This window comes from Apodemus sylvaticus, chromosome 1 (assembly GCF_947179515.1).
Source record: "Apodemus sylvaticus chromosome 1, mApoSyl1.1, whole genome shotgun sequence".
Classification (NCBI taxonomy): Eukaryota; Metazoa; Chordata; class Mammalia; order Rodentia; family Muridae; genus Apodemus; species Apodemus sylvaticus.
The window spans coordinates 199200861-199224890 of NC_067472.1; the positions used below are offsets into that span (position 1 = coordinate 199200861).

Sequence of the window (24030 nt, forward strand, 5' to 3'; positions counted from 1 at the left end):
TCCAGTCCTGGAATTCACTTATTTAGCAATTTGACTGTTCAGCTCCTCTGGAAATCCTGTCTCTACTTCATGAGAGTTGGGAGTATAGGCAAGCACCCACCCCTGCCCTGCATTTATGTGGGTGCTACAGATCTGAACTCAGTTCCTCACAGTTGTGTAGCAAATTCTTGACCCACTAAGCCTTCCCCCAAGCCCTGATATCTGATGACTTTAGTATGTATAGAGATGAACCATCTCTGTCCTGAACTTTCATATCTTTGAACATATCCTTTAAAATGACTTTGTCCTCCATTTTATTTGTCCTCTCTCATGGCTGCAGCCAGGGTGAATTACTAAAGTTACTTTTACTGTTTAACTCTTTCATTGATTCCTCCTCTGGAGTATAGGCTCACCAGGTCTCCAAACCCGGCAGGACCTTCATTCTCAGTCCTCCATTTGCCTCCCTAGCTTCCTCTGTCTGGATACTCTGCAGCCTATGCCACTCTCTGCTTCATGCTTCACAGTTCCTAGAATGCACGCTGACCTCCATCCTCTGCCCATGCACATGCTGCTCTGGATTTTTTCTACCTAATAGAACTAATCATTCAGTTCATATTATGACTTTATTGACATGTTCTAGCTATGCCCCCCAAAGCTTTCCCTCAGATGTAGCTCTGAACTTATCCTGCAGCTGTTGCCTCTCTCACCACACTAAATGTGTTTTAAACACTGGGAATCGACCTGTTTGTCCATTGGCACAAAAGATGTGGTAAAGTGAGTGGTGGACAGAATGTATGCTGTGACTAACTATTGGTTAGAATGAATTTTTGTGAACTGTGGTGGAACATGCTTTTCTCAGCCTTAAAAATACATTTTTTTCATTCTTCTTAGTGGAAATAACATCTGTGTAGAGACAATTTTTAAAATATCATTCCCTCAAATCTTCATTTTCTTTTTTTTCTTCACTGTTACATTTCAGGACATGACCTGCTGGTAAGGCAGCTAGGAGCTCTGTCTGTTACTCCTGAAATTAAGCTGTTTCTATCTTTTCAGTTGTGGGTCCAGAGAACCATGCTGCTTTTTAGGGATAGGGATGGAATATGAAGTTGAATTTATGAAGGAGGGAGAATGAGAGCTATTTTATTTGAGTATCTCCTGTTTTGTTCTGGGGGAAACACGTCAGGTTTGCAAAGTCAGTTTTGAAAACAGTACTGATTGTTTAAGAGATTGCAAACACTTTCAAGTCTCTAAGGTGGAGGAAAGAAAGTGTTGAACTTTGGGAAAGGAGTTGGTTGGGAGAGGAGTTTGAATATTCCAACTGTAAAGACTATTGTAATAACAATGGAGTCTCAGGTCTGATATCACAGAGGCCTCCTTTGCCAGCCAGCAATTTACCACCGAGGCTATGTCACCCCCAACTCGGGAGAAGGACCTTGACTGGGTCTCTTTGCTCTCTGTGCCAGCAGCTCCCATGCACTGTGTCTACTGAAAGTGTCAGCTCTCATCCAGCGGGCAGGTCACAGGCAGGATGGGGGCGGGGAGCGCTAGAGGGATGTGGGGGAGGCGAGGAGCGGGGCGGAGCCATCGTCAAGCCGGAGGCAGAGCTGACCAAGGGAGCCAGGGGTGCAGCGCGGTGCCCCTCGGAGGCCTGCGGACCTGCTACCTTCTCCGGCCTTCCCCCTGGCTGCGGTGAGGTCACTGAGTGGCTGCGGTGCTGCCGAGGCCCAGGTGCGGTGTTTTGCGGCGGCGCCGAAGGTGAGCGACCCCCGGGCCAGCAGACAGGGAATGGCGCTGACTCTGGAGACCTCGATCCCCTGCGCCCCTCTTGCAGCTCAGGCTGCAGAATTGTGTAACCCCTAACCTCCGGTTCCCCCTCCGCTGCTCCGGCCCTGCCACCCTCGCTGCGTGGTTCGCTGACTTGTGCGCCCGCCCACGGATCTGCTTCTGAGTCCGGCAACCGGCAACGCCTCCTTCCTCCAGCGCAGGTCAGTCCTGGCCATTCATTCCCTGATAGTTCTGTGCTTGGTCGCTCCTCAGGCTTTTGCAGATCTTGGCAGGGCTCCCTCCCTCTCCTCCCCCAGTCTCCCCCCCCCACCCCCGCACCCCAGATGCAGTTCTCCAGCTTGCTGTTCCTCACATAACAGTAAGAATGATGTTTTTAAAAAGAACTTGGATTGAACTATTTGTGCACAAATCCTCCAAAAGCCCTGGGTTACACACAGAATTGAGTCTAAGCTGCTTCTCCCTGCCACTAGGGCAGCTTCCAACCTAACCTCAGCCTTACCCCATGACTCTCACTCTCACTAGGGCTTTAGGATGCTACCCTGGCAGATGTACCGGGCACCATCTCTGGCTGGTGGCAGTTGTTCTTGACTTCTATTGCTGTTCTTTACTTGAGAGAACTTCTCCTGGTTCCTAAAAGATAAGCAAGTCTCCCTCTCTTTGTCATTTGACTCTTTTGTTTAGCATTAAATTAAACATTATTTTCTCTTTCTCATCCCTATTTATTATTAGATACACTTTACACTTGTTAATTATTCCCATTAGAATTGTTGGCTCTCTCTTCCTAATTACAGGGTAAAGATCTCATTAGATTTATTCATAATTTTATCCCTAGTACTTAGAACTGTGTCTGGCACCTGATAGGCTCTTTGTAAAAATTGCTAACTAAATGAATGCTGTAGATGATTCGAACACTTGACATCTTCAGTTCAGATCCTGCCTGCTCCCGTTGACTGACTGCATGGCCATGGACCGGTTAGTGACTTCTGGGGCTTCATTTTATTCAGCTGTGTGTGATGACTATAGTATTACCTACTCTGTAGCCCTCCAGTGAGTAACTGAGTTAATCCATGTTAAAGAACAGAGGCCTGAGTTTCCCATGCTTTGTGTAGAGATCAGAGGTCTGAGGTCAGTGTCTTCCAGTTGTCTCTACCTTAATTTCTCACTGAACCTGGAGCTTGTATTTCAGCTGGACTGGCAGACTCCCAGGACCTGTCTCTTGTGAGACAAGGAGTTGGAGTTAGAAAGAAATGTGCAGCACTGCACCAGATTTTATGTGTATAAGGATTTGAACTTAGGTCCTCATGCTTGCAGAGCAGGCACTTCAGGAAACCCTGGCTTTTCCCAAATAGCCTATATGTCAGGCTGGTTTCCAAGTCAAGTGATCTGGCTACTTACTTCTGTCTCCACAGTGCTGGCATAAACGGTGTGTTACCATTGCCTGTCTTCTGACAACGTTTTTTGTTGTTGTCATAAGACAAAATAGAATTCGTTTTTATATTTTGGTTTTTTTTTTTTTTGAGTGAAATTTTGCTGCCTATCAGAATTTATTTGACTTTTTAAGTAGTTTCTCTGTATGTCTAGAATAAAATAAAAATAAATTTCTGAGAATGAGAAAGCCACCAGAGTGGCTTTCCTAGGTTTTGCTTTGATGTTGGAAATAGGATTGTGGTGATGAAATAACTTACTGGGGCTTCTTGTTTCCAGACAGGAAATCTCGAAGATCTCAGGGAAGTCTGTTTCTTGAAGTATTCAGGAACGAGAGGTGTTTTATTATCTTTAGTGTGATGTTTTCTACCATTTTTGTACGAGGAGTTTTTCCTGTGTTGTATTTTGGTTCTTAAGTTGGAAAGTAAAGTAGCCTAGTAATATTCTTCATTCCTACCTTTGCTCTCTTTTTTTAATGTGTTGTTTTTCCCTTTATTGTTTATGAAAATGAAACCATATCTTTGTAAAAATGAAAACTTTGAGGTGATGCATCAAATTATTCTAATAAACTTATGATTGTGCCTATGTCAATTATATTTCCATAGTACTAGATATTTTTACTTAGCATTTGTCCTTGGCAAAATGGCTTTTTGTAATTCCTTTTATATCTCAGTCTCAACTTTAAGTCAGGATTCTAAGCCTTGTGCCTGACAGTTAAAAATAAACATGAAACACTGCTTGTCTTTTTAACATTTGTTCCAAAATTTAATAATTGGTAAATTACTATGTATGGACTATTTCCATGACTCTTTGCTAAGTGGCTTCCCTTTTGATATTGAGAAGCAGCATATAAATTTGGCACACTCAGCAAGAAACAGATTTGTAGAGATAATAATGGTACTTGGTTGGGTTACATGGTAGGAAAGGAACCGGGATTTTCACTTACTTCCCTTTCATTCATAACCCAGGTCCTAACTCTTTTGTGGGCTACATTTTAAAGGAACAGAGTTTTGCATTTTTGCCATACATTTGTAAGTGTTTTTTCCTCCAAATCACTGGCAGTTTTTCATTATTTCTGCCTAAGACAATGTCTGTTTCCTGGAAGCTATACTCATGGGTGTGTACAGGATGCTGGAATTTGGACTCCAGGCCTCATGATTGCACAATAAGTTCTTTTAACCTGGGGACCATCGGTCTAGACCCCAGAACAGCAGTTTATAAAGAGTTTAATATAGATTTAAACATGGAGATTAGGGAGGAGAAACACATGCAAGCATGATAGGCATGAGATAAGGAGAGGTAGATGTGGGGAAGGGAGCTATGTAAACCAAAGACAGAAGTGAGTCTAGGCCAACAAGAGATGATGTGAAAAACCTTTAATTAGTTAATTAATTAATGATTACATTAATTTATTCTGTGTTCGTATGTGTGTGTTAATGTGCATTTATGGAGGCCAGAGGATAGTGACTGGGCAGGTTATCATCCTACCACATGGGTTCTGGTGATCAAACATGGATCCTCATGTTTACTAACAAGTGCTTTAACCCCCTTTAAAATTACATTTATTATTTGTGTATGTGGGGGTGGGCAGGAGTTGTATATGTGGATGTTGTAGAAATTATTTAATCCCAACTCAGGTTTTTACCCTGCCTTTGACCACTTAGTTGTCAGATAAAAGACACACACAACCTTTCTATGTACAATTGGCCTTAATCAGCACAAGAGCTGGGGAGATTGTGCACCTCTCGCTGTTGTCTATTTCCCAATACTAATCCCACGATAGAATGTGCCATGTTTCATTTGGACTGCTCTTATTTACAGGTAGCCAACCCACATGGTCTTTATTTTACGACTCACCTAACCCATGGTGTCTTCCCCCTTGTGGTTCTTCTCTGATGCTGGAAGTCCTGGAATGCTAAACCCTGCCTGCATGGGTTTCTTCTGCCCAGCTATTGACTGTTGTCATCTCTATTCACCAATCAGAAATAATTTGGAGGCAAGGTCACATAGCCTCACTTGGATCTACCTGTGCACTTTCTTGTCTCTGGGACAATACATACAACAGACCAAACCTCATCAATAGAGGTCCCAGGTATTGGACTGGTTATATCAGACTTGGCTGCAAAAACCTTTACACATTGAGCTCTCTTACTGCAGCGGATGAAAATCCTTTTATAGGCTAGTTTGGTCCTGTGGCCCTGCACATGTGAGCCTGCGTGTGGAGACCAGAGGACAACCTTGGATGTCATTCTTCAGGTGCCATCCACTGTTTTTTGTAAAACAGGATTTTTGATTGGCTTTGAATTGGACAGGTAGGCTCAGATGGCTGGCTAGGGAGGACATGGAGTTTCTGTCTCCATGGCACAAGTGTGTGCCACCAAACCAGGTTTTATTATTGTTGTTATTATTATTATTGTAATTGGCTTCTTATGTTTGGACTGAGTATCTGACTCAAGGCTTTCCATGAGAGCAGGAGGACAAAAAATGTCTGTGATTGATGTGTGTGTTGTATATGATTGTACTTGAGCCTAGTATAAAAGGGAAGCAGAATGTTGCTTTCTGACTTAGTCTTGCTTGATCACGGTCAAGATTTAACAGAAACTTCTTGAAGGTTTAGTTATACAACAAGGGTTGTATAATTCTCTAAACTCCATCATTCTTACATCTGAGAATTCTAAGAATATACTTTGTTTCATTTTTCCCTTTTAGGCACAGTCTGAATTATGTAGCCGAAATGGAGAATAAATTACTAATACTAAAATTATTAAGTGTTCTTAAGTTTATTAGGGCACAGGCTAGGCTGCTGAAAAAGACTGTGAATGCAGTGCAAACAATATTGAGACTTTTGCCTGTTGTAGTCCAAACGTAGGCAGGCAGCTAATCCACAGAGGGCAGCATTTCTCTGGCTATTCAGGACCACAGGCCAATCTCTAGGGATCACAGTAGAAAGTATTTTACTTTACTGTGGAGAAATGGCATGATAATGCTCCTACCTTGCTAGCTGCAAGGCACCCTAGGATGGTTCTGTCACTCTCAGTACTGAGATACCGAGGAGGTGCACTTCCTCAAGCAGAGGATCCTGGTGTTCTGCCAAGCAAGCTGCAGACCTGAGGAAGTGGCTTCATGCTCATTTTTTTTCATGAGAAAGTAACGTTGTTTATAGCTTAATTAGACAACACATCTAACACATCTCAGAGTTGGACTGCTGACAGATTTCTCAGTCTGCACTTTGAACCAAGATATGCTATTGCTAAGGAAACAGCAGCTGGTGAGAACTAAAAAATGTGGGAAAATCTTATTCTGCTTTGTCTTTAAAAAAAGTTGAAACTTTGACTAAACTGTGTATTGGCTGACTGGGCTCTGTACCCCCTGTGTCCAGGTTAATGTGAAACTCTCTTGGGACCTCAATGCACTAGACTGAATTAATTAAACCGCTTTGGCTTCTGACATGTAGTGCAGTCACTGCACCTGCCCAAGAGTTCTCTTGATTGGTAAATGAAAGACACACCAGACACACACACACACACACACACACACACACACACACACACACACACACGCACACGCACACACACACACATGCACACGCACACGCACACACACACACACACACACATTTGATATGTCTTAACTAAGCTCAATAGCTGGACATTTGTAATCCTGCTGATGGGTAGCACACATTTCCCTCCAGTATCCCTGGTTTAATGCATTTTAAATTTATGTTGTATCTTTGCTGCCTGTCATCTTCTGCGCCCTCTTCCCATAGGGTTGCATTCACTTTCCACCTACAGTGTAGGATGCTTTCCCTCTTTCAGCTCTTAAATCTGATCCTTCTCTTCCTCCCCCCTCTCCTTCCCTTGCACTTGAAATTTAAGTCTGCCCCTGTCTTTCTGCCCAGCCCTTGGCTGTATGGCAACTTTTATTACTCATTCGAACCGGGGGAGGGGAGGGAAGTGGGGGCAGGGACCCTCAGATCTGGCAGTGCAGCTTTTTTGGGAGCTGAAATAAGCATTAGAACCAATACCCAACATCAGATGTTAACATTTTACAAATGTGTTCCTTATTTTTTTTTTTTTTTTTTTTTTTTTTTTTTTGGATTTGGTTTTTCGAGACAGGGTTTCTCTGTGTAGCCCTGGCTGTCCTGGAACTTATTTGTAGACCAGGTTGGCCTCAAAATCAGAAATCCACCTGCCTCTGCCTCCCAGAGTGCTGGGATTACAGGAGTGCACCACCACCGCCTGGCTCTACAAATGTGTTCTTGATATTGAATTAACAAAACTTCATTTAAGAATAGAGGATTTTGCCGGGCAGTGGTGGCACACACCTGTAATCCCAGCACTCTGAGAGGCAGAGGCAGGCATATTTCTGAGTTCGAGTACAGCCTGGTCTACAGAGTGAGTTCCAGGACAGCCAGGGCTATACAGAGAAACTGTCTCGAAAATTCAAAAAAAAAAAAAGAAAAGATTAGAGGAATTTGATCTTCAGTACTAGGGAGGGTAAAAATAAAGAATATGGTAGGCATTTTGCCTATGGTATCTGTTCATATGTAGTCACAGGTGATTGTGAGCCCCTATAAAGGTACTAGATGCAAATCCTTTTTTTGTTTTTTTTAAACATTCATTCAGTACTCTAAATTGTGGAGCCAGTGGGACATTTCTCTAGCCCATGAAGGGATTTTTTTGTGTGTGTGTGTTTGTGGGTGTGTTTGTGTGTATGTGTGTGTTGTTTTCTTTAAATGTATAGAATGATAGTAGACTGTAGAGTTGGTTAGGTTCAACTCTTTTTCCTTTTTTTTTTTTTTTTTTTTGGTTGTTTGAGACAGGGTTTCTATGTATAGTCCTGACTGTCCTGGAACTCACTCTGTAGACCAGGCTGGCCTCAAATTCAGAAATCTACCTGCCTCTGCCTCCCAGAGTGGATTACAGGTGTGTACCACCACCGCCCTGCTCCCTGATGACTTTGAACTTAGAGATTTCCCTGTCAAAATCTTCTGGGATTCATTGCCACTGTGTCTCAAGATCTCTAAGCCAAGATCCAGGTCAGAGTTCATTCCAGATATAGTCAAGTTGACCACCAGGGATAGCTACTACATGGAATATAGTTGGTCTTACAGTTGCTTCTTGCCAGTTACTTCAGTCCACTTCACAGATAAACTAAAGTGAGGGGGGGTTTAATTTCTGGAAAACTTGATTTGTTTACTTCTAGTTTGTTCTTATTTCTGAGATACTAACCCCTTATATAGAGATCAGAATATTTGGAAGATTTGTAGACTGCAGTCCTCATTCTTTTAGTATGGTGTTTGTTAAAAACATGGCTACTCTTCAGCCACTTCTCTGGAGTTGACAGATTGGTCTCAGAGTGGAAAGAATCTCATTTGGGGAGAAGTAGCAGATCTTTGTAAAGTTTGTTCTCTTCTGATACTTGACTAATTTCCATTACTTGGGAGGCGTCTTTGATTGGGACAATTTTGTATAGAAAATACAGTTTTAGTTTCTTGTGGGCTTTGCTTGGTGTTGTTTTTCCTTCAATATAGACACCAAGCTCACAGCCTCTTGAAAGACAGGCAAGTACTGCACTCCTGATCCATATCTATAGTCTTAGCATCAGTCTCAGTATCAGACCTGTCTACCCTCCTCATTACACCATCAATAAGGATTTTCTCACTGACTTTTCACAGCAGAAACCTTGGTGAGCATAGGTGCTCTTAAATGAGCAATCAAATGAATTGCTACTTTTAAATTTTTATTTATGTATTTATTTATTCAGAACGGATACTGTTTCTGTAGCCTAGCCTGGTCCTGAGCTCATTATGCAATGAAGCTGTCCTTGAACTCCTGATTCTACCTCCCAGACACTGAAATTATAGGTGTAATACCCCATACCTGGCTTTAAATTTGAAGATATATTTTATTATCTGTAGAGAAATGGCATGAGGAGATTGCTCGCAGCTTGCTAGTTTCCAGGCAACGTAGGGTCTTTGTCATTCTCAGCCTACCAAGACAGAGGAGACACACTTCCTCATGCAGAGAACCGGATGTTCTCCCAAGCAAGCTGCAAACCTGAGGAAGCGACCTTCCTGTTCCCCTTCCCATGAGAAAGTAACTTTGCTTATAGTTTAATAGACATCATGATGGGCAGCAATGCAGCAAACAGCAGGCGTGGCAGCTGGAGCAGAGAGCTCACATCTGCAGGCACAAAGTGTGAAGCAGAGAAAGCAGACTGAATATGGCAACAGTCTTTAACCTCTCAAAGCTGACCTCTGGGGACTCACTTCCTCCAGCAAGGCCGCATCTGTTAATCCCTTCCAAGGAGCACCACCAGCTAAGTGTCCAAATATCTGAGTCTGTGGGGACATTCTTATTCAGTTACATTAATGACTGTGACATACACATTAGCAGAATTCTCAAGTCATTTGCTTTTAAAAGTAGGTGTATAGATTCAGAGTTTCTTGGAAACAGTAATTTTCTAATAGGAATTTCTCTGACTCTTAAGTGATAAAGTCTTCAGGACTGGCAAATAAGCTACTTAAGGAGAATTTAAGAGAAACATATGGCAGTTCTGGGCTTGTAATGAATACACCATTGAACACCCTCACACCTGCCTGGAGCAAATTTGAAAGCAAAACTCTTCTGTTCGCAGAATTAGTAATTTATTCTCAGGGCCTTTTCCTTATGCCCCTAAAACATTTAAATTTTCTTTTTTACTCTTATGACTTAGCTGACAACTTCTGTGTGTCTTTAGCCATATTTCATGTATATAATATGTCATTAATACAAATTTCAGAAAGAGAAACCAAATCAAAGATCATTTCAAAAACTAAAGAGTCATGTGTGTGGATAAAATATGTTTAAGTGTTAAATCTTATAAAAGCTAATTTGACTTTGATAGGGTATTTAATGCTTCATATAATAATCTTTGATATAAACATGCATAATTACCGAAAGCACTGTAAATATTGTATTAATTTATGAAATGTAATGCAGTGATAGTCTAAGTTGTGGCTAGAAAAATTTGTCTTTGTGGCTCTTTTAATCTAATAATGAGCTTACTAGTTAGTCCCTAAGACTGAAGCTAGAGACGTGTCAGCGTTTGGTAATCCTGGTGTTGTATGGTACAGTTTAGTTCTGCCAGTGTTTTCTGTCCTCTGGCCCCCTCTTCCCTTATCTGCCCTCATGGCTCTGCTCTTGTCTGTGTCTACCCAGTCTGCAGGTCCTCACCCCTCTGCCGTCTCCCAGTAAACCTCCTCACACCTGACCTCTTGCATGTTGTAATTTCTCAAGAGCACATCTTGGCATGGGTGTGCAGTAATACCCCCTTGCTGTATTATATTTCAGCCTCGTGTATTACACTTGTTATCATGATAATCAGTCCCTTGTGCTGTGTTCTTTTAATGAACAACTTCTCACGGGGTGCAGTTTGCATGACAGATGTGTTATACTGTGTGTGTTTTCTTGAGTGGCTAGTATGACCTAGTTTAAGAGCCATTTTCTGTCAGATGATGAAGGATGTTAGCATTCTGTCCAAACTCCACCCCATCGTTACCTGGCAATAGCCAGGTAGGCCTGACCCACTATAAAAGAGCCTGGTTGCCCCCTCTTTGCTCTCTGGCCCTCTTGGTCTCTTGCTCCTCCCTTGCTCTTTTCCTGCTTCCCTTTTCCCTTCTCTCATTCCCTTCCCCCCTCTCTCTCCACGTGCCATGGCTGGCCTCTACATCTTTACTCTACTTCTCTACTCTCTCTTTCTCTGCCTCTACCACCCTCTTAACTCCCCTCCCCATGCCCTTAATAAACTCTATTCTATACTATACCATCATGTGGCTGGTCCTCAGGGAGAAGGGATGCCTTGGCATGGGCCTGCTGAGGCACCCCATTCTCCCATACCTCATCACACCACCATAGAACATATCCCCTCCTCTCTATGTCTTCCTACAAACGCTCCAAAGGGGATATTTTAGTAGATTGTTTAACTAAGTAGTGGTAACAAGTAAGTGACTGTTAATTTGATTTATTGATGATTTATGCAAAGTGAATGTTAAGTGTTGTTATTCAGGAGGGCATGGATTCATTCTCTATAGACCTCACTCAGCCAGTTGAAAGGTTGAAATGTGTTTAAATATGAGGCTTAACCTGTAGGGAGGAAGTTCTCTGGACAGATTGTACTGATAAAGCATCCTCAAAATAATGCATTTGACAAAATTTACTTGGCATTAATCTTTTGTCTTCCATTAATTGGACATTTGAATTTTCAAATTTCCCATTTCCCTTGATAAATATCAACGAAGAGTACATTATGATCTAAAATTGACTTAATTTTTTCTACCCACCACGAGGCAGTGCTGTTGGAGGAAGCAATCTGAGAATGATGACTGGGAAAATGGGTGTGTTTTAATGAATAAAGACAGTTACATGTCTAGATAATTATTTTCTTTTTAGTTTATGATATGGTTTCAGGTATGAAGTGACTTTATACACCAACTCTGTGTTTTCAGTGTTCATAAACTGTAACCCTTAAAGTTCATTTTACTGTCAAGAATTTTGTCCTGAGGAAGTAGATATTTTGCATAGAACAATTTAACGTATTTTAGTTTATCTCAGCATTGCTGGTAATACTGAGAATTAGGAACATTGCACAAGTATCTAGTACATAGTGTCATCTGTATATAGTAAAACATTTTCTTTTTATGTCTCTAAATTTTGAAAAAACACAGTGAATGTATACTATTTTAATAATCTGTTAAAAACAAGTTGTTTGCAGTTTGGACAGCACATACCATTGCTGTCACCTATAGTTTTACATCAAAGACAAAATCATCAAAACAGTGAAGCCTAATTATTTTAGGGTTAAAAACTGAGATTGCACTTGTAAATCTGTCGGGGGTTTTAAGTAAATTGTGTGGCAGGAGCTGTAACTGTTGTTTACTGTCTTGCCTTTTCTTGGTTGTGGCTGAGTCCAGAAGCTGGAGCAGCAGTTCTGCCACGCAGGAAGAGGGACACTGGCTGCAATAGTTAGTGCAGCACAGCCTGTGTGTACATTTTACTTTTTTGGTGCCCAATTTTATCATGAATTTTTTAAGATTAAGTAAAAATTGTTTTAATCTTTGATTATTTATAGCCTGTATTATTTACTTTTCTGATGCTGGAATAAAATACCATGACCAAGGGAATTTATGGAAGAGATTATTTTGGCTTGTGCCTCCAGAGGGATGAGACCATCATGGAAGGGAGCTGGGAGATCACATGTTAAGCCCCAAACATGAACAGAGAGAGTGAACTGGAATTGAGGCTAGTCTACATGCAAGTCTCAGAGCCTGCCCCTGGTAAGGTATAGCTGTAAAGTCACCACCAGGGTTCTGATATTTGAGCCTATGGGAGACATTCTCATTCAAACCACTACATTCCACTCCCAGGCTCCAAAGGCTAAGAGGCCGTTATTATAATGCAAAGTGTATTTAATCCTATTTCAGAAGCCCCCATAATCTTCCACCGTCTCAATAAGACCCTGTGAATTCTAAATGTGTATTAACTTCAGCATGCAGTGGCACAGATATACATTACTATTCCTAAAAGGAGGACTGCGGGCACAGTCAGAAAATGCTGGACCCAGCAAGACTGGTAAGGCTGCATGTAAACACCTAATCCTCATCTCAGCAGCTCCCAGCTGTGGGTCATGACCCATATATAAGGGAGGGGGGTGCCTTAGACCATCTGAAAACAGATGTTTGCATTATGATTTATGACAGCAAAATTACAGTTATGAGGTAGCAATGAAAATAATTATGTAATTGGGGGTCACTACAACACAAGGAACTGTATTAAAGCGGTTCAGCATGCTCTTCCCCCTTCTGCTGCCCCAAGAAGAACCAAGAAGAAAGAAACACCTCTGCCAGGGCTGGCTCCAGGCAGAGGACCTATCCACTGTGATGGTTTGAATAAGAATGGGCCTCATAGGCTCATGGGTTTGAATGCTTGTCCCATAGGGAGTGGCGCTATTAGGAGGTGTGGTGTTATTGGAGCATGTGTGGCCATGTGGGACGGAAGTGCGTCATTATGAAAGTGGGCTTTGAGGTCTTAATTTATGTTCAGGCTACACCCAGTGTGGACACTGTCTCCTGCTGCTGCTTACAGATCAAGATCTAGAACTCTCAGCAACTTCTCTAGCCCCATGTCTGCCTGGATGCTGCCATGCTTCCCACCATGATAATAATGAACTAAACCTCTGAAACTGTAAGTCAGCCCAATGCAATGCTTTCCTTATAAAAGTTTCCTTGGTCATGGTAACTATTTACAACAATAAACTCTAAGATACCTACTCACCCACGTTTTTGCTCAGTGAGACTGTTCCATCAGTTTCTCTCCACCTCCCAGATATTTATTTATTTTTTCCCTTTGATTCCAAATAACCTCTTTCTGAGCTTTCATTTACCCAATCTAAATGTTTTCCTTGCTGATCATTTTAGCACTTGTCTTTGTTTATTGGGTACTACTCCCCAATTTTTTCTTAATTTTGAGTCTTCTTAGGGTCACTTTTGTGTATGTTTGTCCCCACAGCAAATTGTTCTCAATATGTATGTCAGTATTACTTTTTTTGACCTGTGCAGCTGTCCGAAGCACGTTTAGCATTTAATATCTCTGTTCATACATCACTGCTCAATTGCCTGGCTGTCTTACTGGTTTAGATGATTTCATTGTTTCTCTGGGCTATGACTCTTAATGTATGTGATTATTAGCATTCTTTAGTCCTTAGTGTAGGTCCTTGTTCTAGAGACAAAAGCTAGAGCTACATTTTCATTAGTATAGTATTGTACTGTTGTCTCTGTGATGACTGAAACTAACTATTAGGGACAGGTTTGTTGAGTTAAAACTAAGTACTAATCAATCAAAATATTTGCTATGCTTAATGAGGGTAAATCATATTGTTTATAATTACAAGTTTTGCTGGTAAAGTGTTAATTTCAGAGTCTATCCTAGTATAGGTTTTAGAGTTAGTCTCTAGAAAATGCAAAATTTTCTTCAATGTACCTTGGCAAATTTAATTTCTAGACTTCGGTCACATATACTCTGAGAAACAAAAAATTGTTTAAAAATATCATTGCTTTTTATAATCACTAGTTAAGAAACTCCTTAATTCTCTGTAGCACCTTATTCATGTGGAAGGAAATGAATGAGAAAACAATTGCAGTAATTACTATTTATTTCTTATTATTTGGTCTTATTATTTGGTATGTTTGTTTCCCTCTGGTGTTGGATTTAGAAAATTGTGGTTCTTTTATTATTAGTTTTTTATTAGTATTTATTATTGGCCTTTTTATTAGTCTTTACTAGTATTTATTATTGGTCTTTTATTAGTAGGGAGGGGCTGACCGCACAAAGATCCTTGGCTTTTGTGGTTTTTTGCCCTCTGGATCTTTTGTCTGGCCTATAGCCTTCAGCATGTGTGTTGATATTAGGCAGCCTGCAGTGTAAGCATTTGGGAGAGCTGGTTTGTCTGTCCTGTGCCCTGTTTAGAAGTGTGGTGGGGGGATATTGGAAATTCGAAAGCTGCAGGGGAAGGTTGGCTTGCGGCTGAAACGCCTAGATCAGCCTGTTGTGTCTGTGAAGAAAGTTTTGGAAAGATAGCTGTTGTTGTTCAATTGCTGATCTTCAGCTGTGAATGTTGCTTTTCAGGCAACATTGATTTTGGGTCCTTGAATTTTTCTCAGGCTCAGGGAACGCCAACTATGCTGTGACATTGGCGCCACCTTGTGGCCCAGCTCAGGGTTGCGTTGTTACCTATGGTTGTTTAGGATATAGGGGGCTGGATTTTCCTCTCAATTTAGTCCAGTTCTAAGCTGGATATAAGGTGCACGAATTTGTTGTTAAAATTTCCAACCCTTATAGCCCATATAAATGACACATAATCCAAATATTTTAATTATAAGTCATATGTCTTCATTGGCAAAATACTTACTTCCCAATCACTAAGATTTGTGCTTTCTCCCATCCTCGTGGTCCATAGTGGCTTCCTCCTCTCCTCTTCCTTCTCTTTTTCTTCCTCTACCTGCTCCCCCTTTTGAACCTCCAGTCCCACCTTTCCCCTCCACTACCCAATCATAGACTCTAACCTTTGATTGACCAATTAAAATAGAGAGAAGGTTCACATGGCATCACCTAAGTACATGATGGTCTGCTTGTGTGGTCTGACTAATACAAATCCAAATAATGTTAGTTATTTAAATGTGTGTTTTACTATATTTCTTACACAGCTGTTTTCCAAATATGCCTTTGTCTAGTCTGCTGTAGCAGCATAGACATGTTTTGTTAACAGTGTATTTTCTTGCCAGTAATACATGCATATGTGTTTGTCGGATATGCTACTATTGATATCTAGAGTCATAATGGTTCAACACTAAAGCTAACTGTCAGAATTTTTTTTTGGTTTTGAGTCAGGGTTTTCTGTATAGCCCTGACTGTCCTGGAACTCACTTTGTAGACCAGGTTACCCTCGAACTCACAGAGATCTGCCTGCCCTCAGTCTCTGAGTGCTGTGGTTTAAGTCCTGCACCTGGCTTGATTTTTTTTAAATACATCATTTTGTTGACTTCTGGGTCTTTGGTGATACCTAGTAAATTTGCACTTTAAATATATTTAAGTGGATCTTCACTTCATTCTCAATCCTTTATCTTAACAGGCAAGCTTCCTCTGATTTGGGACAAAATGAAAACAGGCTGGTCTTCCCTTGTACCTGACACAGGTAGGTACTAAAATTGTTTTCTTCAAAACAGTTCTATTTGATGCTTTCATTCTGATGTTCTTACTGGTATTCTAATTATTCCAAACTTCTTAATATAAAAATCCTGTAGGAATGTTAGGTTATATAAGTTACAGTAAGTATAACTGAAAACTTTGCTACTATGTTTCCCATTAAACTTAACTGTGGCTACCTCAAAATGTCAGGTCATTTTAGTGCTGTATGCACTGGGATTCCAAGCTTTTCTTCTTCATGGGGACTTTATAAACAGCTGAATTTATGAACTGTATAAACGTGACATTTTATATTCCGTACCTAATCTCCTGTAAGAATGATGCTGATTGGTAAGGGTAACTGAGATTTTCTAGAAGGCTGTTTCAATAATGCACTCTTAAAAATTAACATTGAACTAGAACTGTTGTAACTACGGTGGTAAACTTAGGGAGATTGTTTTAACATCTATGTAGATTGTCTCATTTGTGTGTGTGGCTAACACTTGTCATCCCAATCCAACAGGAAGCTGTTTTGTGATAGTTGTTACTTAAACTAGTTTCTAGTTCAGTTATTTTGACAAAGGTTTTGGTCTCTTTTTTGTGGGCAAAAAGTAAGGTTCAAGATTATATGATAGTAATCTTTATAACTGTGGAAAGGGAGACATAAAGAGGGAGATGCTAATGGGGTTTTAGAAAGTTGCAGGGTCTTTCTATGTGAATGTTTGTTGCTCTTATGTTATTTGTTTGTATATCTAAATAGGCTTTTAGTCAGTAGTTTGGAATATTTCATAATAATGCCATCTGTTATTTGTTTCTTGGTTTTTTTTAAACCAAAGGTCACTTGATCTTGAAAGCTTTAGAATACTATTATGAGTTAGGTCAATGAATGGGAGTAAATTTTTAAATTTATATGTTGTAAGAAACCATGTGATAGGCATTTTATTTATATCTTCTGTACCCCTTAAATATTTAACATCTTTTAGGTTGTTTACCTTCTGTTTCATAGTACTTTGAACAGTAGAATTGTGATTGTTGCTTGCCTTACACGTTCAAGGCCCCGAGTTTGATACCTTGTTCTACAAAAGAAAGATCATGATTAGTGAAATTTACATAGAGAATGGCAAGAGTTTGATTTAGTGTAACCTGGATCTGAGTCCTTGCTCTGCCACTTTCTGCGACAGGAGCATGCATGGGTGTTTGCCTTTCTTGCCTATTTCCTCTCTGCAAGAGGAACGACAGGAATCAGTGATGCCCAGCGTACGTCTGCTTAAAAGCAGCAGGGAGAAAATTCTAGATTCCCAACAAGGCTTTATTTTTGTCCTAGGTAGTTGTGACTTAGCTCTGAAAAGTATTATTTTGAATTTGAAAGAATTGGTTTTAGCCTTGGGACAACTTACCTTCTAGTAAATTGTTCTTTTTTCTAGTTTAAATGGAGAGGCAAGAAGACTTTCTGTGTTATGTGTTTCTTTGTTCTGAGTCTCCTGCCCTCTAAGCCTGTGGTGTTTTACTTGCACATCAGTTTTACAACATTATTGTTGTCTTGTAATTTTATACATAAAAGGAAATGATACATTAAAGTAATGCTCTTAACCAAAGCAAAATCTGGGGGTCTGAGATTCACATTTGGTTATATGTTAAACATCAGATTTTCATTGCTGTGCATGAATCTCCAGTTTGTTTCTATTGCTATAAAATTAAAAAAAATAAAATGGGAGGATAAATGTATTTATATCTGAATTGTAAAAGTCTGTTTATAGTTTTTGTTTTGTTGTCTATTCCTACAATTTGAGCCTGGGATCTGAGTTGTCTGCTTTTCATTGTAAGAAATGAAAAGCCATGGAAAACTGATTCTGCTGATTTTAGATTGAGTCGGTTTATCAGAAACATTGCTGGAGCCATGCGTGGTGCATGCTTTTAATCCTATCAGGTAAACATCAGTGAGTTCCTGGCCAGCGTGGTCTACATAGAGAATTTCAGAAGACACTGTCTTAAAAAACATTAGGTGATGTTATATGGTGATGCTTTTTAAGATTTAATGCATAAGTGATTAAAGAACAAATGTTATATAATTAAAATTCCATGAAAAAGTTCCATTACATGACCTTAACATCCTTTTGTACTTAGAGAAACAATTCAATTTTTTTTTCTCACAGGAAAAACAGTGGCTCTGTCAGCAACCATGGCACAGGAAGGTCACCTTTTCATCCTGGCGCTAACATCCAGCTGGAGTGGCAGTATTAGCAAAATAAAATCCTGAAAGGAGAAGCAGGTACACATGAGTGTTTAAAAGCCATAGTAACCTCTGGGTGTTGCTGGTGGTGTTGGTACCTTAGAAGTACAAGTAGAATTAGAATAATTAAGAATTTGAAGTTGAAGGTTTTAAGGATGCTAGTGACTGTAGAGAGAATTATCTTGCGTATTGTACTAAAAGAAAACTATGGCCTATAGGAAAGTATAGAATACAAGATGAGACATTCAGAAGGCAGAAAGAATTCTGGGATAGAGCCAGGGATGAGATATTTGCCTGGGAAAATGTGACGAGACTGACACATGGTACCTGAGCCCAGGTAAGTAGTCATGTGTCAGAAAGTAGATTTGAGTAAGTGGGTTATAATGCACTATGGCCTAGTCAGAGAAGACTAGCTATAAGGCCAACATATTTGTAAGTATACATATTTTGAGTCTGAGTTTTAATTCTGGGAGCATGGGGCTGGGAAGAAGACCTAGGTCCAAACTTCTACAAGTGACAACTTGAATCACAACAAAATCTAAATCTGAGCAGATGACCAGTGCATAGTTAGGTTTTCTGGAATTGGATGATGGTGTTTTCCTGAAACCCAGTCTACTGTGTATAAATTTAGATTGGGAATGAAAAGCATGGTGTGAATTTTTTTTGTATTAACTAGATAAGTTATTAGCCATTTGGCTTATGTCACAGTGAAGACACTGAAGTTTGTGTTCTTCAGTATTTTTAAGAATTTAAAGGTAAGACACGGTGGTACCTAATCCCAACCTTTGGGAGATAGCACCAGGAGAACAGTATTTTCAAGGGAAGGCTACAGAGTAGGGAAACCCTGATTCAAGAAAGGACACAACCTCTTTTGGAACCAGAATCTAAATGCCTCATTTGAGTGAACTTGTTTTTTAGAAGAAATATTTTCATAGCTGTCTTAGAAAACTAGTCTCTTTACATTCATAAGACCTTTATGTGTTTTTATTACCTTGCATTACAATTTGAAAGAAATTGGGAATTCTTTCTCATTGGTTTCCTTGTGGAATAAATTGTTAAAACCACAAATCTTTAAAAAAAAAATCATTCTTTTAGAGAAGCATTTACCAGAAGACAGATATATAGCACAGTAGAAAGGATATAGAGTTTGGTTTTATCCAAGTTACTTTGGTTCCCTGTTTTGTCAGATATAAAACACTGGGATTATTTTATAAAAGACCGAGATGAGGCAAAACAGAGTCTGGGCATCTGGATTTCTTTTCTGGAATTAGTCTTTCTTGATTGTAATCATCTGCTTACACAGTGTATTGGGAAGCATAATTGTAGGCACACATTTATACTTTATATATATAATGAGTTTTTCAAGTTTTCTAAGGCTTTTATTAGCTGTTATCTGTTTTCAGAATATTTTGAGATTTAGTGATTTTTGTCAGTAGATCATGGGGTAACTTTCTTAACTTGTTTAGGCCTTGCTTCATTGTTTATGGTTAGTTTCTTAAGCATACCTTTGTACAAGGTGGCAATGGGGTCTCCCTTTCTGGTCTTCTCTAGCTACCAATACTGCATCCCCTGCTCCTCCTTCAGAGGAACCATGTGGACTGTTTCCTGTGGCTGCCACTTCTGCTATCCACTGGTCTTGTACAAGCATGTTTAAGTTTAGCGGTGGTAGGGGAGTTGTAGGTGGAGCTGAGTGTCGTTTATCACTCCTATCCTACCAAAGCCAAGAGCATCCTTTCAGAGGTGCAGACAAGGGAGAAGGTGAGGGAAAAAACCTATGTCTCTCTGGTCTCCAGCCCTCACACCTCGCTTGAGGTTTCTCTTTGTCCTGGAGGGATGGATAGCTAGTTCCTTCAAGCTGGGAATAACACAGTGTCTTGTGGGCAGAGGTGCTAGTCTGCTCATGGAAGGACCTGGTCCTCGTGTTTCTTGTGCCCCAACCCATCTCTGTGTTTCATCCTGGGGCACTGGAGAATTGTGGGAACCTTAGCTTCCTAGGCTTGGTGTCCATCTAGATGGGATGTGCGGATCTCTGGCAGCCGGCACTTTCTCCACTCTCTATATTCCCTCAAAGCGTGATGACAATATGGTACATGTTGGGTAGGGGAAAGGCAATGAGAGGCACTCGGTCTCCCCACCCCCACCCCTGCCTCCTTCTGTCTTGTATTTTGCTATGTTTTTTTTATTTATTTATTTATTTAATTTTATTTTATTTTTTTAAAAGACTTATTTATTTATTATATGTAAGTACACTGTAGCTATCCTCAGATGCTCCAGAAGAGGGTGTCAGATCTCATTACAGATGGTTGTGAGCCATCATGTGGTTGCTGGGATTTGAACTCAGGACCTTCAGAAGAACAGTCAGTGCTCTTAACCTTTGAGCCACCTCTCCAGCCCAGTATGTTGCTATGTTGGCCAGATTTCTGCCCATCTGGATCATAATTTCCTCCACCCCAGGTCTACCAGATGTCAAATCTGGACTTTTTTTTTCCTTTATTTAAATGAGGTTTAAGTTGGCCATTTTCCTTAACTTTTCTTTTCCTAAGAGGATTGTCAGCTAGTTGCCTGGTTGTTGTGTATATCACTCTTGGTCTCTAGCATTAGGGCAATGGTGAAGTTGGTATTCTGTTCTCCATGTCACCTTGATTCCTAGTTGACAAGTTGTCCTTTTTATTAAAACCAAAATTTGTTTTTAGTACAGTACTCATGATACAACAGTGAATAATAAGATGGACCAATTTTTTTTTTAGAAAAGTGGACCGATTTTTAATATTCAATGATTATTTATTAACAATTAGAAAATACAACCATTAACCTTTATTTTGTTCCTTCTTTTTTAATAATAAAAACCATAATGAGTTCAAGCAGTTTACTGGCTGTTTTCTTGGTTTTTTAAAATTCCTTATTAAATTATGGGAGTGTTGACCAGGTATCCCTGTCTTACTCAACAGAATAAATTGTATTAATGAGTGTTAAAGTAAGATGGGCCAGCTTTAATTTTTAAAGTCATTACTTTCTTATTACAAGAAAAAGTGGTAAAAAAAAAAAATCTTTTCATCTTTCTTTCTCACTATGTCTCTCTGTCTCTGTCTCTGTCTCTCTTCCTTTTAGATGATTGTGTGCTTTTTTAAAAGATTTTTAATATCTGAAGAAAAATAAAATATTCGGCTGGGTTTGTTTTGTTTCATTTCACTTTTTCTTTTGATTTTGCCTTAATAACCATAAGGAGGTTGACCTCTCTCTCCCGCCTTCCTTGTTTTCGAGGGGCCATTATGAGTCGTTGTTAGCCTTCTTATGTTCTCTCTCTTTCCTCTCTTCTTTATCTGTCTATCTCTGTGTGTCTCTGTTTATATGTCTATCTGTCTGTCTATCATCTATGTTTTAGCATTTTTATTATGTAGCCTTGGATCTCTTGGTTAATTTTATTTAATCCTCCTGTGAGGGTTGTGCTATAGATCACCCACAAGCACACACAATTTTAAATTTTAATTATTATAATAAAAGGAGATTGACAAGTATCTTTTGTTGGTGGTGGTGGTGAAGATGATGGTGGCAGATGTTGCTGCAGTGGCAGCTCTCTTTTTTTCTTTTTTCATCCAATGAAAAGAAAAAAGAAAATATTCGGCTATTTCTATAGTTCCTCCAGCTTTCCTGTCTTGTTTGTTTATATTTAATCCTCCAGTGATGGTAGTCCTGTGTGCATGTGCGAGCATACACACACACACACATACACACACACAGACATTCACTACACAACACCCAGGGATGAGGGGCAGTCATGGAGAAGGAAGAACTCATTAGGAAGCATTGGCTTAGACATGTGGGAAAGGTGATAGTGAACCAGACTTTGAATGTCAAGCTATTATATTCCTTAAAACTTACAATAACTGTTCTAACAAAGAAATATTGAGTTTTTTCTCCATCTGTTTCTTTTCATTCCAGAGATCATGCTGACCCAGAAAGTGGAGATCTGATTGCTGAGATTAAAGGCTTGAGCCACCATGATTATCTGTAATAAAGTGAGGTGTTAGAGCCTGTGGCCTAGTGAAGTGAACATCGGGCCTGGGTGAGTATGGACTCAGAGATGACCAACTCTGTGTGTGTGCTACACTCAGTTCTCTCCTTCCAGCCAGGGATGAGTCTTAGGCTCACAGATTTGTGAATGTGAGCTTGCTTTGTTGTGTCCAACATAACATGTTTTCTGGTTTGTTTTTTCCTGCATGCTGGCTTCCTTGGTGTGGTTTCGCTTTCTATCTGTGCTGGATTTCTAACCTGCACTGGGGAATCAGAAGCAAGGTCAGAGTCAAAGTCTTTTTGATAAAGAACCAGGAATACATACCAGCACATCTGGGCTGACTGTCCTTCTTCCCAAGGGATGGATCAATCTCAGAGAAGATGGTCCTTCCTCTTGATCTACAGGTAGTACCCTAAATATGGTACAGCCCATTTTCCTTCTTGCACTGTACACTTAATAAAATTAAGTAAATTAAAGAATGAACTTTCCAGTTATATATTTGTTCAAGCTAGTTAAATTCACCCTCAACACCTATACCTGCCACACACACCTACCTACATCTCCCTGTATGTGTGAGGGGGGTTGCCATGTCTGTTGGTCTGCAAACTATCTGAGGAAGCTTGGTGGCCACAGAGGCTATGAGAAGGGTGTCAGTTGGCCTGGGAATGGAAGAGCAGCCAGTGCTCTTAAATTCTGAGCTATTCCAGTGGACAGTTTTCAGCATGAAATCATGCATGAAATCAGTCATAATTTTAGTGTGAATGTTTTACAACTCATTGTCCTTTAATATATGTAAGACTAACTAGTATTGATGATGGTTCACTTTTCTTAACCTTGATAGTCAAACTAGGACAGACTTGCAGACTACCTAGCTATTGGGGAGATAATTGATGTGCAGAAAAGGAACTTGTCTAGTCAGTAAAGTGTTGCTGTTTTTTTTTGGGGGGGGGGTTAATAATAGAAATTGTATTTTGTCTATATATTTTATTACAAGTTCTTGTTTTGATTCTCATTTTATTTCAAGGGTACTCTCTAGATCAGTAGAGCCTCCTTACAAGTCACCACATGTAAATTGGATTTACATCCCTATCATCTAGAGGATAGCAAGCACAGAGAACAGCAAAGACAAAAAAGAAAGGACAAAGAACTCAGAGGGTTACACACTAATCACTTTGGGTCATTTTTTTCCTGTTTTACCTTGACTCTGACTTCTAACAAAAAGAGAACATCAAGAAGAAGAAAATGAAAGAAACAAACGTCTTTGGAGCCCTGGTGTTGTCGTCGAGTCAAATTTTTAAAAGACAGAGAGGAGTTGTGAAAATCAGCTTGCTCAGTGGAAGTCCACAGTGTTATATAATCAGTACCATTGTGCTTTATCTTACAGAAAGTTAAACATGGCCTGTGGTCACATAGTTACTGAAGAATTGAACTGTAACCTACAATTCTTATTCTCTCTCTCTCTCTCTCTCTCTCTCTCTCATGAATAAAATTTGAAATTAAACTACATGTACAATGAAAGAAAGTGTGGTGCTGTGTGTCTTTAATCACATGACACAGTAGATGGAGACAGGCAGAGCTCTATGACCTGGAGGCAGGCCTGATCTAGGTACTGGTCTCAAGGGCTAAGCACCCTCAACTAATGAAATGAAGAGAAAAATAAATAGATATAATTAACCTTGAATTAAGGAAACAAGTAAAAGCTGGGTGGCCTGGCTTGGAGAGGAAGAGGGAGAGGAAGGGGGCAGAGGGAGCTAGAGAGAAGTGATGATGATAATCAGAGTGGTTAGAGGGACTGACCTTGTCTTCTCTGCCTTCAAAGGCTCATGCCATCATCCGCAAGCCAGCCTTCTTCCTTTGGTCTTCCCAAGGGTCAGCCAGGC

General features: G+C 40.1%; 1 long non-coding RNA gene across 16 annotated transcripts; it reads left to right on the forward strand.

Annotated features, from left to right (window-relative positions):
• Nucleotides 1–1582: 1582 nt before the first annotated feature.
• On the forward strand, nucleotides 1583–23298 carry LOC127674933 (uncharacterized). 16 transcript variants are annotated; one of them, XR_007975406.1, is made up of 10 exons: nucleotides 1583–1964; nucleotides 2664–2736; nucleotides 5011–5281; nucleotides 12143–12211; nucleotides 13314–13412; nucleotides 15856–15918; nucleotides 18062–18177; nucleotides 22078–22201; nucleotides 22425–22554; nucleotides 23175–23298. It is a non-coding gene; the product is annotated as an uncharacterized LOC127674933 (long non-coding RNA). The 16 variants fall into 16 exon arrangements; XR_007975411.1 differs by lacking the exon at nucleotides 5011–5281; XR_007975405.1 differs by lacking the exon at nucleotides 1583–1964 and having other exon boundaries at nucleotides 2505–2736.
• Nucleotides 23299–24030: the final 732 nt, after the last annotated feature.